Source organism: Hylobates moloch, unplaced genomic scaffold (assembly GCF_009828535.3).
Source record: "Hylobates moloch isolate HMO894 unplaced genomic scaffold, HMol_V3 SCAFFOLD_15, whole genome shotgun sequence".
Classification (NCBI taxonomy): domain Eukaryota; kingdom Metazoa; phylum Chordata; class Mammalia; order Primates; family Hylobatidae; genus Hylobates; species Hylobates moloch.
The window spans coordinates 9,985,467-10,003,252 of NW_026652290.1; positions in this window are offsets into that span (position 1 = coordinate 9,985,467).

Here is a 17,786-nt window from a genome sequence, read left to right on the forward strand (position 1 = left end):
ATTTAGACTTCCAAATCTATTATTTAAGAAATACATTTTGTAAGACTGTAGATGCCATAGATAATGATTCCTCTGATGGATCTAGGCAAAGCAAATGGAAAACCTTCTGGAAAAATATTATAAAGGCAGGAGAATCGCTTGAACTTGAGATGGAGTCTCTTGCTCTGTTACCCAGGCTGGAGTGCAGTGGCACAATCTTGGTTCACTGAAACCTCCATCTCTCAGGTTCAAGCGATTCTCCTGCCTCAGCCTCCTGAGTAGCTGGGACTACAGGCATGAGCCACCTCACCCAGCAAATTTTTGTATTTTTAGAAGAAATGGGATTTCACATGTTGGCCAACATAGTTTTGAACTGACCTCAAGTGATCTGTCCTCCTCAGCCTCCAAAAGTGCTGGGATTACAGGCATGAGCCACACACTCAGCCACTAATTTATAATTCTTGATGCTATTTAAAATATCTGTGATTCATAAGAGGAGGTCAAAATGTTGACATTAATAGGAGTTTAGAAGTTAATTTCAACCGTCATGGATGACTTGGAGAAGTTCAAGACTTCAGTGGAGGAGGTCACTGCAGATATGGAATAAATAGAAAGAGAACTAGAATTAGAAGTGGAGCCCGAAGATGTGACTGGATTGCTGCAATCTCATGATAAAACTTGAATGGATAATGAGTCGCTTCTTATGAATGACCAAAGAAAGTGGTTTGAGATGGAATCTACTACTGGGGAAGATGCTATGCACGTTGTTGAAATGACAACAAAGGATTTAGAATAGTACATAAACCCTTAGTTGATAAAGCACTGGCACAGTTTGAGAGAATTTACTCCAATTTTGAAAGGAGTTCTAGTGTGGGTAAAATGCTATCAAACAGCATCACATGCTACAGATAAATCTTTTGTAAAAGGAAGAGTCCATTGATACAACAAATTTCATTGTTGTCCTCTTTTAGAAAAAGGCTACAGCCACCCTATCCTTCAGCAACCACCACCCTGATTAGTCAGCAGCCATAAACATCAAGCAAGACCCTCCATTAGCAAAAAGAGTATGACTCACTGAAGATTCAGATGATTGTTAGCATTTTTTAGCAATAAAAAATTTAATTATGGTACATACATTTTTCTTAGATATAATGCTATTGCACATTTAAGAGACTAGAGTTTAGTGTAAACATAAATTTTTCATGTACCAGAAAACAAAAACATTTATGTGACTCACTTTACTGTGATATTTGCATTATAGCACTGGTCTGGAACTAAATCTACAGTATCTCTGAGGAAGTATATCTGTATTTTTATCAAAGCAACTGTTTCTCCAGATGAAATTAGAAAGCACGATTTATGAAATTCTGGATGAATTGGAAGAGTAAACTCTTAGAGCTTTGTACATTCCCAAGAGAGGTTCCCATTTTCAGTGAAACAAGGTGGGGAGCCCCGAGGCCCGCAGAGGCTCATGACCAGCAGTAGACGTGCAGTGAATTGGTGTGGGCTGGCTAGACATCTGAAAGTCCTCCGTCATGAAGGCTGGCCAGGTCTCAGGATCAGATGAGAGGCTTAGAAGCCAGGTATTCAGTTGTAAATAAAGACCATACACATCCCTCCATTATCTGGCATTATGTAATGGAGGGACCAAGATACCACTGGGGTAAAGGAGGACCAGGAAAAACACCCAAACTTTGACTGAGATTATTTGAAAGTAAGCAGAAGAGGGAGAATAAGAAAAATTAAGAAATATGTATCAATAAGATCGGAATAGTGGTTTCCCTCCGGAAGAATGAATAATTTAATCAGGAGGAACACATGGGTCTTCAAATGCATGCATAGCATTATACATATTAAGTCTGATAGATGGTAGGTACCTCCTCGAGTGTCTAGAAGATTCCATAATACAGTTTTTAGAAGACATGTGTTACTCTTCTGGGCTGAAGAGATAAGCTTTGAAGGACTATGACATATAAGACTCCAGACAGATGTAAGAAGGGTGGAGCAACTTCTTCACAAAAGGAAATTAAACTCAATTTTTCGCAAAAAACGAGACTAAACTTTAAGACAAAATTAGTCCCCCAAGAGGGTGATGAGTAATGGTGGAGCCATCTGTAAACATCAGCAGAGGTTGCTGGAAGCAGGGAATGGACTGCTTTCAAATAGCAGGTTAGAAGTTTTCTGTCCTTAGGCTGCAGAGGCAGCAGCTCCCACTGTCACCAAGAACTCTGCTCTGGGGTTGGTGGTACATGAAGTCTCAAAATTATCTGTTCCCATAAGCTTGGGTGTGTGTGTGTCCTTCTGTGTGTTCTCTGTCATTCCACAGGCTGTGTGTGTGTGTGTGTGTGTGTGTGTGTGTGTGTGTGGTTGTTGTTGTTGTTGTTGCTATTGTGTGTGGTGGGGTGGGGTGGGTCAGAGGGAATTCAGATGGGGCTCAGAGGCTCCAAAATAAATAAGTGGATGAATGTCTAGTTGTCCTCTTCACCCCTGAGGTGGAAGACAGATTCTTTTAGTATCCTCCTTGCTCTATCTTTAGCAATAAAAAAAATAATTATGCTGCATACATTTTTCTTAGATATAATGCTATTGCATATTTAAGAGACTAGAGTTTAGTGTAAGCATAACTGTTATATGTACCAGAAAACAAAAACATTTATGTGACAATTTACTGTGACCATTACGGCAGTGGTCTGGAACTAAATCTACAGTATCTCTGAGGAAGTATACCTGTATTTCAATCAAAGCAACTGTTTCTCCAAATGAAACTGGAAAGCACAATTCATGAAATTCTGGTTGAATTGGAATAGCAACCACCCAGAGCTCTGCACATTCCCAAGAGAGGTTCCCATTTTCAGTGAGGCAGGGTGGGGTGTCCCGGGGCCTGCAGAGTCTTATGTCCTTGTTCCAGCCAAGGGAGAGAAACACAGTACAGAACTGGAAATTGGCTGTGCTCTGGCCAAAGGTGGTGAAAATGAGCAAGAGTCCTGATCCATAGCTAACTGGGATGCCCTCGCTCCAAGCGGCACTGCTACAGTTTCTCAGGTGCATCTCACCCAAGGACACAGTCAGGCATCAGGGACCAGGGGGCAGAGTGATCTGGCCAATAGCAGGTGTGCAGGAGGCAGCAGCCTGCAGTATCTGGGGACAGCCACAGGGGTTCCCTGTATGGCCAGTGTGAAAGGCAGGAGGGGGATGTGAAACTGCTCATAGGAACACAGCCCTCTCATTGATTGCTGAGGCCAGGTGGTGGAGGGTGATAATATAGGATCAAGCCCTAGAAAAGACCAGGAAACCACATGCATCAGTATAACCTTTGTCTATTTCTCCCAACACATGTCTGAGCAACATACTGAATTTAATTTAGTGTTGCATCAAAAGGAAGGAAAATATGACCTATACAGGTAGATTCAAAGGGACCTTTGCTAAAATTATTACGAGATGAAGACTAGTGTCTTTTATACCACTTGGTACTAACGCTATGAATGAGTACATTAGGAGGAATTAAAATGGCATGTCTGAATAGAATTAAAATTAAGGGAAGAGTTAATTTATGCATCATTTTTTACTAAACAATGAAGTCTAAACATGTTATTTATGCTCAGTCATGAATAAAATGCAGCTTTCAATTTCTCCATGATTGAAGGATGATTATTTCCACAGGCTTATTTAATACTGGTCTGACATCATTTAGTATAATTACCTGAAATGAAATTTAATTTAAAGAAATTAATGGGGTCATGACCCCACACAATATTTTGTAGCAAGATGCACTTTTTATTGAGAAAAATAAGATTCTTACAGTGTGAACCACCAATGTGAACCACATCTGTCCTGTTGTATCTTCACAATACACATTGACATTAGGATCCTTGTAGGATAGCAGCATTTTGTGAAGGTGCATCAAAATGAGACTTTTTTTCCAAGCTTGTTGTTGAAGAAGTGAAAAACTAAATTGTTCCCAGCATTGGGGTTTGATTGTAAACAAGTCACACCCTAGAAGGTGAGACGAATTGGATGGAAGTGGAAGAAGACATCCACTTTCAGGACCCCTCATGGGAAGGGACAGTCCTAAGGCTGTGTAGGCCATCTGCGGAAATTCCATCAAGCCACAGAAGACATATGCTTACCCGGGAGAAAGGCCAAGGTTGAGTGAACTATATGCCAAACAGAAGGGATGAGGCAAGGGTGTGGATGGCAGAAGCAGTGGGGTTTGGTGGTAAAGGTAGGCAGCTCAGGATATAAATTCACAGACACTAAGCCTATGGTGGCTGTTCCTCTTACGTGTGGCCTAGGGTATCTTGCTGGAACAGGAGCTGGATTGAGTAGAAACTTTGGTCCCAGGGAGTTGGCTAATGTCCACAGTTCTGGCAGCTAAATGGCAGATCAAGGAATGAACATCTCTTACAACCTCCTCCTGGTGTGCCTTTCTCTATTACAGAGGCTGGAAAGCCGAAAACTATATATCCCAGACTTCCTTGCACCAAAATAACCAGAGGCACTTGTGTGAGACCTGAATGTAGAACCAAGTTCTGCAAGGAGGGAAGTGGCAAAATGCGAGGCATCTATTTTGTGGATGTGGCTCTAGCCAGCATGTGATGGCTTTGGAACCAGCTCCCCAGGGGGCAGCTTCTTGACCCCCAGTTAGACATGGAGTGATGTGAGATCCTGGAGCCAACAGGGGTACAATAGCTTCCTCATCCACCAACATTCTAATTATAGAAAAAGTCGCTATACTTTTAGTCAGTTGTTCCAAAAGTCTAGAGACCAGCCTAGACTCTGCTTCTCTAACTCTTCCAGAAACTTGGAAGTGCCTAATTTCGTATACTAAATCCCTTTCTATTTATAGTCAAGGGGACCCTGACTACTACCAGAGCCCTCCCATTTGACCAGTTATTCCGGTTAACCTTTCTGGTGCCCGGAAGCCAACATCAATACTTCCTAAATCAGAAATATATGTTGAAATGTTAATAGTTTGTTTTTCTCTGCTCCATACTCTACCTTACCTCCGTTTTCAGGCATCAAGGATAACATTATTTTCAAATGACACCCACAGAAAGCCAACATATAGACAACTAAGAGTCATCTTCTTGGCTTTGGGGTTCTTAAACAGATTTGCAAATCTTTGTTTGAGAGCACAGTCTTGAAGGCCAGTACACTACTGATTTACAAGAGCTCGGTGCATGGGAGATAAATAATTTTGATTTTGAATTCTTAAAAAATGGCTTGGCTCAGAAGGAACAAGGATAAAGACTGGAGAACCAATAGTATAGAGTTTATACCATAAAATAAAGAGTTGGAAAAAAAAAGTATGATGTCATAAAGTTTTGCTTATTTAAATGAAGAGTTCAAAAACTGTCAGCAGGAAGGGAAAGCTAGAGGGGAATTAATGAGAACCTGGATACCTCCTAGATCCCCAAGAAAGTTCTCAGTGCTCCTGCCTCAAGTTTCAGGAGCTGCATATGTGATGGGAACCCAAGACATGCTTTTAGAACCATCATGAGAACAGAAGATGCGTCTTGTGGTCCATTTGTCAGACAGTAACCCAGGAGATGCAAGCCGCACCCAACATTGCTCCTGAATGGTAGAGTGGCAATGTCATTGGATGTTGGGGTAGATGTGCTTGGGAGCAGCTTCACACAATCAGCACTGCTCAGCAGAGGGAATTTACTGAGAAGCTAATGAGGCTTAAGTTCAGGGCATCTCACAAAGCCTGGGGATGGGCCCAGCTCTGTATTCACAAAGAGCAAATCTCAGGTGCAATCAGTGAAGACAACTGTTGCTCTCTTCTCTACCTGCCCCTCCATCCATCTTCCCTTCATGTGGGGTGGCATTGGAGTGGCCATAAAGCATTTGAGATCTGTGTAAAAGGAACCTGTGTTCAGGATACATCCCAGTTGAGTATGTTGCGATACATTTATGTGGCTTGCAGATGCTTCTTGCATCACCAATCCAGTGTAGGAAGAGCCTCCAGGAATAATACTACTCCTTTAAACTGTGCCAAATTGTCTGGAGTCATGAGAGGAGGACGAAAAGTCAAAGGTCATATGGTAATATAAATATGTACCATGGTGCTCAGAACTACTGGAAATACATGGGTAGAGGAGAAACAATATCTTTGTTGGTAAGGCAAAAGCCTGTACTGATACTACCAATAGAGAGTATATCTCTGTGTGAAGACATATGTTTTATCAATTGAGACAGAGGAAAGACTTATTATCTTTCTAGTCTATTAAAAATATATATTCTAAAACATTGTCATGTAAGTGGCAATTGAAAAATATGCAAAAAATGTCAGACAAAAGAATCACCAAGTGACCTAAGACAGTTAATAAAATTATTTTTCTAGATTGTAATGTTTGTTGTATGTCAGCTTTTGACATGTTAATCCAAGATCCATTCCCAAACATCAGCAAGGCGGGACATATTGTGTATCAATTCTAAACTATAAACTTTAAAATCTTGATGAGCTGGGATATTTAAAATAAGTAACTGGTTAAGAAATAGAACTTGAATTGTATTGAGTAGTAATGATAGAAAAAATGTTATGATTTATTTTCTCATTCTAAGTAAAAATTCACATTTGTTCCTAATTTTGTACTTTTGTTTTCTTGAAACAAGTCCCCCAAATTACATAAAGTGTAGGGCTCATAAAAACCAGATGTTAACTCTAATTCCAGCCTGAAGTTCCTGAGCTTCTCAAAGATGCTGTAGAGCTTCTGAGAGGGCTGTGTACCAAAAAGGTCCATGCTCAGAATAAAGAAGGTGCATTGTGTGTGACACTTGTGGCTGCAGGTCAAACCAGGAAGATAGACACCAATAAGAGAGGCCATATGGAAAAATGGGCACAGGCCAACAAGGAGAGAGGAGGGCTGGCAGAGCAGAGATTGTCCCCCAATGGCAGCATGGTAGCTGAGCCTCCCACCCCAACCCTGCCCAAAGGAGAAGGACAACAATAAAAGGGATAAAAACTTGATTGCTTTAAAATTAGAAGTATCTGAGCTACTTTGAATTGGCAAGATAAAGTTTTCAACCACTGGGGAAACACAAACACAGCTCTGACAGCTAGATTAAATTCAGTTACAGAGAAATAAAGAAAAATGCCCATTGATTCCTAGAATGAGTGACTTGCAAAATTCATGCAACTCTAAGTATTTTGGCTTCCCCTCGTGATCATCAGAGCCAGCTGCAGAGGGCACTGCAGAGCAGGGCTTTTTTCAGTAGGACATCCTCGAGAACTGGTGGGTGAGGGTGGGTATGTATAAAGCAAGAGAGGCCAGGTGCAGTGGCTCACGCCTGTAATCCCAGCACTTTGGGAGGCCGAGGCGGGTGGATCACCTGAGGTTAGGAGTTTGAGAAAGATTGCCCAACATGGCGAAACCCTGTCTCTACTAAAAATACACAAAATTAGCCAGGCATGGTAGCGGGCACCTGTAATCCCAGCTACTTGGGAGGTTGAGGCAGGAGAATTGCTTGAACCAGGGGAGGCAGAGGTTGCAGTGGCCAAGATCATGTCATTGCACTCCAGCCTGGGTGACAGAGCAAGACTCTGTCTCAAAAATAAATAAATAAATAAATAAATAAATAAATAAATAAATAAATGGAAGAGAGTTGGAGAGGATGTATGTGGGGCCAACCGCCTAGGCGACAGAGCAAGACTGTCTCAAAAATAAATAAATAAATAAATAAATAAATAAATAAATAAATAAATGGAAGACAGTTGGAGAGGATGTATGTGGGGCCAGCTGCCCCAGCCCCCAGGTGTAGGCTCAGGAACCTGCCCTCCTAATTGCAGGAGTGGGTCCAGACCACAGGGCTAGTTGTGGATCCCCGCTATTTTGTTCAACAAGCATTTCCTAGAAGCCTCTCATGAGGTTGTTGCTGGAAATGGAGCAGTGAACACAACAAAGTCCTTGCTTTTGTGAAGCTGCCATTCTAGCAGAAGGGAGATGATATGTAAGTTAGCGAAAACCTAATATATTAGGTTGTAATAAATGCTATTTAGAAAAGTAGGAGATTCCAGGGAAAGGGTGCTATTCTACACCGGGGAGTTAGGGAAGCCCTCCATGAGAAGGGGAACAATGTGGGGTCATCTGAAGGAACAAAAAAGCCAGGCATGTGAGATCTGGTAGAAGAACTTTCCAAATAGGTGGAAAAGCAAGTGCAAGTCCCAAGAGAGGAGGCTGGTTGGATGTCCAGGAATGGGAGAGGGACCAGTGAAGCTGCGGTGGGGGTGGGAAGGAACTCACAGACATAGCCAGAGGCTGGACCCTGGGGCTTAGCAAGTACCTTGGATTTTACTCTAAGTAAGATGAGAAGCCACTGGTGAAACCACCTTTGCAAAAATTGTAACTGAGAAAATTTTTACAGTGAAAGAAATCTGACCTAACTGACTCCATCTTGCTTCTAATCTCCAAGCTGTTCTTGTTCATTCCTGGGCATATGCCAAACTAACTTTGGGAGGAACTTAGTTTATAATTTAGCTTCGAAACAAAGATGGTAACAGCCTTTTCCCCAAACAAACACCCTTCCTGCCTGGGGACTAGACTGTCTATGCAGGACTAACAAATTAGCCACAAGATTAGAAATTATGGTTTAGGAGTCACGCAGCTGGGGCCTGCAAGAGTCTAAACTTCCCCAAATCGCTTCCGGGGATAACATCACTACTGTAAAACCTAAGATCAATGCTTTAAATATTTTACAGACCCTGCACTCAGTGGATTGGCTGGCACCACCTGGATCAATTAATAGGCTCATCTGGTCTTGTGGCCTCCACCCAGAAACTGATTCAGTGTGAGATGACAGTTTCAATTCCCTTTGATTCCACCTCTCACCCAACCAATCAGAACTCCCGACTCATTGGCCCCCTACACACCAAATTATCCTTAAAAACTCTGATTCCCAAATTGTTGGGCAGACTGATTTGAGTAATAATAAAACTTTGGTCTCCCCACAGCCAGCTCTGTGCAAATTACTCTTTCTCTTTTGCAATTCCCGTTTTGATAAATTGGCTCTGTCTAGGCAGTGGGCAAGGTGAAGCTGTTGGGCAGTTACACTGGACTGGCAGGCTTAGGGGAGAGGAATTACTTGGTCAGATTATTTCTAAATTAATCCCTCCAGCTGATATGTGATAAATTTACTGGGGGAGAGGTAAGGGTAGAAGCAGGGAGACTAGTTGGAAGATCCCTGCAATAATCTACGAGAGAGATAATGATGGTTTGGGCCACCACATGGAGGTGATAAGAAGTGGTCTTATCTTGGATATATTTGAAGGAAGAGCCAACTGGATTTACCAATGGAATTGATACATGAGTAAGAGAAAGAGTAGAGTGAAGGATAACTGCAAGATTTTTTATGCTAAGCAATTCTTAAAAGAGTTGTCATTTACTGACATAGGGAAGACTGGAGGAAGAACACATTTGGGGCAAGGAAATGAAGAATTCAATTTTGCATATATTAATTTTGAGAAAAATATTAGATATCAAAGTAAAGATTTCAAGTAAATAGTTGGGTATAAAAGAGCTGAGTTCAGAGGGGGGATGGGGAGAGAGAGAAAAACAGGAGAATCATTGATGTTTAAATGTCTTTGAAGTTCTGGGCCTGCATGAGATCACCTAGTGAGTGAGGATATATAGAAAAAAGAGATATGAGACATGAGGCTAGGGATACTGGAATATTTAGAAGCTGAGGAGATGGAGAAGAAGCAACAAAGGAGTTGAAGAGTGGCTGGAGTTGAGGAGTGGCTGGAGTTGAGGAGTGGTGCCACATAAATGGAGAGAGTTCTTCTATAAATGGAGATAGTTCCTCCATTTACGTGGCAACTTCCCATCACCAGCTGTGGGCTGAAGGAAGCTGCTGGAATTCTTTGCATTGGAGGATTTCCTATCATTTTTTTAGGGGACTCATCATTCCTCAAAGTGCTGGTTGGGAACTGAGGTGGAGCTGGTGCTGAGTGATTTCTGTTCTGACTTCAGCCTGACATATTTTCAAAGCATGCACCCACCATGGAGAGTGCATTTTTCAAAGCAGTCTCCATAGAAACAACTCCTGCTTTGCCCAACCTACTCCTTTATCTTCCTATCTAGGTTGGACATCTTACTTTTAGCTGTTTCCCATTTGTAATCCCCGTGCAGACCCACAGCCTTTATACGTTGACGCTAACTCCTCCACAAGAGGTGCAGCAGTTTTTGCTACCTCCAGTGGCCAACAACATTCCATATTGAGTTCTTAGCCACCACAAAGCAGAGGATCCTGGTATACAGCAGGAAGAGGAGGCAAGCAGGCAGATAACCAGGTGAGAATTTGCATCATCAGAGGGCACGGCCTCCACCACTTCCTTACTGGTTCCCTCAGATCTTACATTCGGCGTTCGCAGGGCCTCTGAATTGTAAAATGAGAGGTCACTTCACACGTTAATGTCCAGGCAAAGCAGTGTCAGAAAAACCAATACCCAGGAATGATGAGGAAATGGGAAACCATAGAAAATTAACTTTCAAAAAAAAGAAAAGAATTTTCTGCCTGCCTGCTGAACTGAAAGTGACAGGAACCTGCTTCCGAATTTATGCCCAATGGATTTCAAGACATCAGATATTTTTAAGAATAACGTCTCAATTCAGAGGATTCTATATGACAACTTAGACCAAGTGGATATTTACTGGAGGTGTGTGTCCACTGCTGAGGAGCATGTTAATCCAAGAACCATTCCCAAACAATTCAGCAAGGCAGGACATATTGTCTAACAATTCTATACTCATAAGCTTTAAAATCTTGATAAGCCAGGTTATTTAAAACATAAATGATAATCACTGGCTAAGAAATAGTAGAACTTACATTATAATGAGTAGTAATGACAGAAAAAATGTTTAAAGTCTGAGAATTATATCCAAAAAATGCTCTGAGCCAAATAATTGTAATTTTTAAAATCCGTTCAATCCTTTAAGGAACAGGCAATTCCCATACCATATATAAAATGTCCTGAAAATATACTAAGATAAAAGCTACTTACTTCATTATATTAAGATAGGATAATTTCTGCTACTAAAACCTGAGAACTATAACACATGCACAAAAGAAAATACACAAGCCACATCCCCTACATTAATGCATTTAAAAATTTCAGTGAAAGATCTGATATCATTACGGTAGTCCCTTCTGGACCAAAGTGGTGTCTTCTTCAACTCATACTCCCTGGGCTCCTGGCCCTAGACCCATGGGGCTATATCAAGAACACAGATGAGCCAGAGTGTCACAGGTTCTTGAAAAATGGGCCATACATCTCAGAATTATCTGAGCCAGCCCAGCCCCACCTCCTATTTCTGTTTATATTCTAGAAGTTGCAGACTATGAAAGTTTATCAAGATGGTGGAAGAATAAACCGTGGGAGGCATAAGAGGGCAAAAGTGCTCAGGCTACCTCAGAATCCACACCTATGGGTTACAGAGACTGGGACAGAGAGTGAACACAGGACGAAGAGTCTGCTTTTCTATTTTCAGGATGTGTCTGTATAATTAAGTGAAGTCTTTTTGGTTTTTGCTTTGTTTTAAACATGAATTTAGGGGCATTTGCCTTGTAATTTGTAAAACTTCCACCAACATTCTGGCATTAGTCTGCCTGTTACTTTGAGTTTTTTTGGTGTATTTTTTTTTTTTTTTTTTTTTGAGACGGAGTCTCTCTCTGTCGTGTCGCCCAGGCTGGAGTGCTATGGTGCAATCTTGGCTCACTGCAAGCTCCACCTCCCAGGTTTATGCCGTTCTCCTGCCTCAGACTCCCGAGTAGCTGGGACTACAGGCGCCCGCCACAACGCCCAGCTAATTTTTTGTATTTTTTAGTAGAAACAGGGTTTCATCGTGTTGGCCAGGATGGCCTCGATCTCCTGACCTCGTGACCCACCCGCCTCAGACTCCCAAAGTGCTGGGATTACAGGTGTGAGCCACCGTGCCCGGCCGGTGTTGTGTATTTCTTTACATTTCCTTATTGTATTATTTATTGCAAAGTTTGAAAGAGCCATAGAGGAACTGCTGCCCAAATGCCATTTTGAACTGGAAGTTGAGGCCACTGGATTTTTTTTAACCAAATGGGTTCACCCATACTTATCAAAGCCACTGCTTTTTTAGGATGCAGCCTTGATACCCAGAGGATGCCAAGAGACATGAGGTGGCCAGTCCAGCTTGAAATGCCATTTCCTTCTGGCTCGCTAGTTGCTCTCCCTAGCCCTGTCAGGAGCCTGACACTTCATGTTCCTTCTTATTTCTGACTTGGCCACGTTTTATGAGCTTAGCTTATTGAATTAGTGTTCCCACTCTCTTTCCAGTTATGTGTTACACATTCTCCAAAGGGTATGGCTAATGACAAGGTTGGAGCTAGAAATGTGTCCTCAAGCAAGAATGTCACAAAGAATCCCTTTGTGTCAACCACAAAATAAATATGGCTCCAGCGTCTGAAAAGACAAAAATGTTAAGATTTTCCTTTATTTCCTAGAAAGACCTGAACCCCTGGGGGAAATCAGCCTAGTTCAAGCAGACACTTCTCATTAGGTAAAAATAATTAGCCCAAGTGCATCTTGTTCTTGTCTGGAAAAGCAAGATTTAGGACAGATGCCAAAAGCCTTAATAACACTCTGGACGTAATCCAGAAGAAAGGGGGAGGCCTCCTTATGTTAAGGACCCTGGTTTCTCAGGCCTTGGGGTGGGATCAGGTGGTAAATACATGAATATATTACTTCCCAGATTCCCTTTGAGCAGGAACAGGGAGCAGAGCCAGTGTGAGTAAAGAAAACAGCAAAGAAAAATTTGCAGCTTGCAGCTTGCATCTCTGGTTGTCAGGCTGCTGTGCCTGCTGTGAATGAAAGGGGACATTGCCCTCCTCCCTCAGCCTCCCTGCAGCCTTTCCTTGCTCTGCAGCCCAGGATACCACCAGCATACAATCAATAGCAGCCCACAGGCCACACGGGTGGTCCTCCAGGCCCTTGAGCATTTAGTGGCAGTAATCAATGCAGTGTTCCCCCTAATGATGAGAGACATCTGCCCTTGATTGCCCTAGGTTACAATGGCTGTGTCATCCTGTCCTGCCGTTTGGGCCCTGAGAAACTACTACTTCAAAGATAGTATAATATCGTGCTTGCTGTGTTTATTCTTCAGGTTTACTTTCCCTTAACGCTAGAGTGAATCCTCTTTGCTGTTTGCCATCTTTTCTCAGATGCCTTGGTGTTGAGACAACACAGAAGGACATGGTAAACTGAAAAACTGGACCACTGTACAGCTGATGTTATCCTGGACAACGTGTAATCTTTCCTACTGCTCTCCATTCCATCTTAGCCCTTTTTTCACCTCTTTCCACATCTCCCTGTTTCTCTAAAATTCTGGGCGCAATACGTCAGCTAATTGCCTTTGCATCTTATTTGTAAAATGGGTTTCCAATATTAAAGAGGAAACAGTGTGGTCCAGGGTAAAGTACACACATTTAGGAAACATCAAATGCCGGCTTCAGACCTGGCCTTGCCATCCGGTAACTGAAGACTTGGTAAAGTTATTGAACCTCTCTGAACCTCTGTTCCCTTATTTGTAAACTGGGAAACAAGTCATTACGATGCCGAGTCATCCTTCAGTGACAATGCATGCATGGTGCTTAATATCATTGCTATTATCATCACCAGCTGATTTTTATTATATTCTTTTTCTGGTGAAAATTAAATGGGATGTGAAAGTACGTTGAATACATTGCTAAATAAGTTGTAAAATATTTGCCTACTTTTGGCCAGGTGTGGAGGCTCATGCCTGTAATCTCAGCACTTTGGGAGGCCGAGACAGGCAGATGACTTGAGGTCAAGAGTTCAAGACCAGCCTGGCCAACATGGTGAAACCCCATCTCTACAAAAAATACAAAAGTAAGATGGGTGTGGTGCTGCGCACCTGTAATCTCAGCTACTCAGGAGGCTGAGGCAGGAGAATCACCTGAATTCGGGAGTTGAAGGTTACAGTGAGCCAAGATTGTGCCATTGCACTCCAGCCTGGGTGATGGAGTGAGACTCTGTCTCAAAAAACAAATTGCCTAGTTTTTACATACAGTAATGTTACATGCATTATAACAGCTTTTAATCTCTCATGATATCCTATGTAAATCTTTTTAAATGCAGTGGTATATTGATTTAAATAATACATGTTATGGGGAAACTGTACATTTTTATGAATGATTTTGATCATTCTATAAACTAGTTATAGATTCTAGGCTATATTACATAGTACGTTTTTGGTTTCAAGTGAAGGAAACTAATTTCCTATGTAGTGGTCCCCACTTATCTGTGGGGAAACACCTAAGACTCCCAGTGATTGCCTGAAATCATGTTTAGTACCAAACTCTACATACACTGTTTTTTCCGTGTGATAACCAAAACAGATACCAGGTGACTAATGGGCAGGTAGTGTATACAGTGTAGATACACTGGACACAGGAGTGATTCATGTCTGGGGCCAGACAAAGCACCGTGGTGATGAGAGGTTTTATCATGCTACTCAGAATGGTGCACAATTTAAACCTTATGAATTGTTTATTTCTGGAATTTTCCATTTAATATTTTCAAACTTTAGTTGACCATGGGTAACTAAAACCATGAAAAACAAAACCACAGATAAGGGAGAACCACTGTATTTTACACACACATACACACACACATATATAGAATTGTATGTATAATATATGTGTACAGTGACCCTTGAACAACATGGGTTTGAACTGTGCAGGTCCACTTATTCATGAATTTTCTTCTACCTCTGCCAACCCTCAGACAGCAAGACCAACCCTTCTCCCTCCTCTTCCTCAGCCTACTCAAGATAAAGACAGCAAGGATGAAGACCTTAATGCTGATGAACCACTTTCAGTTAATAAATAGCAAATATATTTTCTCTTCCTTATGGTTTTTCTTATTAACATTTTATTTTCTCTAGCTTACTTTATTGTAAGAATACAGTATGTAATACATAAAATATACAATATATGTGTTAATTGACTGTTTATGTTATTGATAAGGCTTTTAGTCAACAGTAGGCTATTAGTTAATTTTGGGGGAGTCAAAAGTTATATATAAATTCTTGACTGTGCAGAAAGTTGGTGCCCCTAACCCCTGTGTTGTCCAAGTGTCAACTGTACTTACATATTCATATATATGAATTATACATAGAATTATACATACAATTCTATATAAGTATATAATGTGTGTGTGTGTGTGTAAAGAACGATGCAGATGTAGCTTACAAAAATGTCGAAAAAATGGTGGAAACTAGGAATTAGGGCTTTGGGATTTGAAATTGGGGATTCAGTACCACTAGTATTGTCCTTGTCTAGTTCTCATCTCTTCTCCACAAGGTGGAAACCATGGTCACTGGTGTGGTCACCAAGCCACGATCAGCCAGGAAAGTGTATTTCTCCCAGTGTCTGCATGAGTCATGTGCCCATGCCAGAACAAATCACTTCACTGGGCAATGGGGGCTCATGATTGGCCAGGCCTGGTGAGAGCTGAAGCTCTTACTAGAAGGTGGAAGGAATGTTTCTTAGGCAGATAAGTGCAGCTACCATAATCTCTTACATTCCACTTCATGGCTGCCAGGGCTTACACTCACCATCTTTATTTCCATACACACAATTCCAGAATTCCTAGTGTAACACAGCTATCCCATGTTAAATTCAAATACGCATGCCCCACCACCCCCAAAAGGAAAAGATCTCAAAATCACATCCAGTAGCCTCGTCTAGCCTGAGACCTGGATGCTGGCTGATGGGCATGTCCAGATACGGCTTCTTACAGTATGTCAATTGATGGCTAATTGGTCAACGTAACCATCCCCAACACACTGAATAACCAATAGTGAAGGTAAAACAGGAAAACCACAACAGGAACTGTCATCTATAAAGGGGGAACATGAAAACATTTGAGATGTTCTCTCCCAGTCTATTGCAGATCCTCTGCATCTGCGCTTGGTTGGCTGGTCTGGCTGCCCTGATTCTCCTGCTGGGAGAACTTTCCCTACTTGTTGACCTCCAGGACCATGACTAAGAAGCATGTAGGAATGTTTCCTCATCAGGGAGCTGCTTTAGCAATGCCCTTCCTGTTGACATGATTTTGGAGCCTGGGAATTGTTTTAGGAGTGGAGTATTATGGGCTGCTTCTTTCTAAGCTGGGTTTTCTTTGTCACTTTAACTTCCTTAAAACCCTGCTAAGCTGCCAGTCTATTCAGTTCCTAGGAAAATTTATAGCTAGTAACCAAAGCAATAAATTTTTTAAATCGTGGTCCTTAACTCCAGATCTTACTCATTCCTTTGCAGTTTTCATCTCTTAGCAACAGGTCTGGGGACTCTGTCCACTGGACCAGACCTCAGCCTGGCACTGCCATGGTGCAGGATGAAGGAGTAAGCCCTGGTGGGAGGCAGAACCAAGCTCCCAATCTTACATAAAGTATCAGAAAATAAAGGCACAGCAACAGCCTCATGTGTAGGAAGGGGGACAGGGGACTGGTCAGGTTTCGCCCACTTCTGAGGACACTCCCATCCCCCTGTCTTACAGATGCTCTGTTCCCACCATCGCCTTGCTTTTACTCACAAATAGAATTTAACTCTCACCCCCGCACGTCCTGGATTGCTGGTCACAGGAGAAAGGTCAGCTGCATTCTGCTCTCTTTCTGCTTCTATTATTACATGGGTTAAGTTGGACAAGGGCTTGTTTCTTTCTTGCAAGGTCTTCCTGCAGGCCAGAAGTGATATTTAACCAGTACGCCTGTAGGCCCAAAACTGTTTATAAATATGAAAAGAGCTACAGTCTTAAGCCTCTTTTGTCTCTGAACTACCCTCTACCCTTCCCCACTGCCCTGGCCCTTCCCCAGGACCTCCTGAGGACAACACAATTAGCAATTAAGGGGCTGGTGTGAGCCAGTCAGGGCCTCAGGGCCCAGCTGCTCATCCCACATCCATTCTGATTGGTGGATTGAGAGCTGTATGAGTTGTTGAAGGTATTTTGAATATCACCCCTGCTGAAAGCCACAAGTAGTCAAGATCCATTAATAATCAGAAATTTTCTGCCAAATCCCCTGAAGTTCCATGTAGACATATCATCTGAATGCCAACAGTTAACAGTTTAGCTATTTTTTTGTGTGTGTAGTGCATAAATGTATCTGAGCCAGAATAGATCACAGTCTATGCCTCAATATCTCGAGTCAGCCAGGTTTTGTATTTAAGGTCATCTTTTAAAATCTGTTATTTGAACACTTCAGGCTCTAGTTTTTTAAAGTAATTAGTAGTTTTTGACCTTTAGTAACATAAGCCAACTTCTGTCTAATTTAGGCATAAAACAATATTTATTGGAAACATACTCAGTTTTCAGGCAGTGAAACAATAAGAAAATTACACTAAGTTTTTAATAAACATACCAGAATTTTTGTATTCAAAAGAATGTTGTATTTGAAAGTGGTCACTTTGAATGATTTTGCATTTATTCCAACCTCACCATCATTGCTCAGACTTGGTTTTGGACTGTCTCACTTTGAATTGCTTCCAGAACCTACATTGTACTCTATCGAATATCTAAATTATGCCAGATTTTTGCCCTTTGAAGGTGGATTTGATTTGCTTAGAAAATCATTTGAAATCACATTTGATGGCTGAGGTGACTTATCAGTGGTTTGGGTAATAATTTGGTAAATAATTTTTTAATTTTTTAAATAATTAATTTAAAAATTTTAAAGTCTTTTTTTGTAGCAGAGACTGAAAAGTAGGGGCGAAATGTTTTTTTTTTTAATATTATCTAAGGTTCTTCCTCTCTTTGCCTG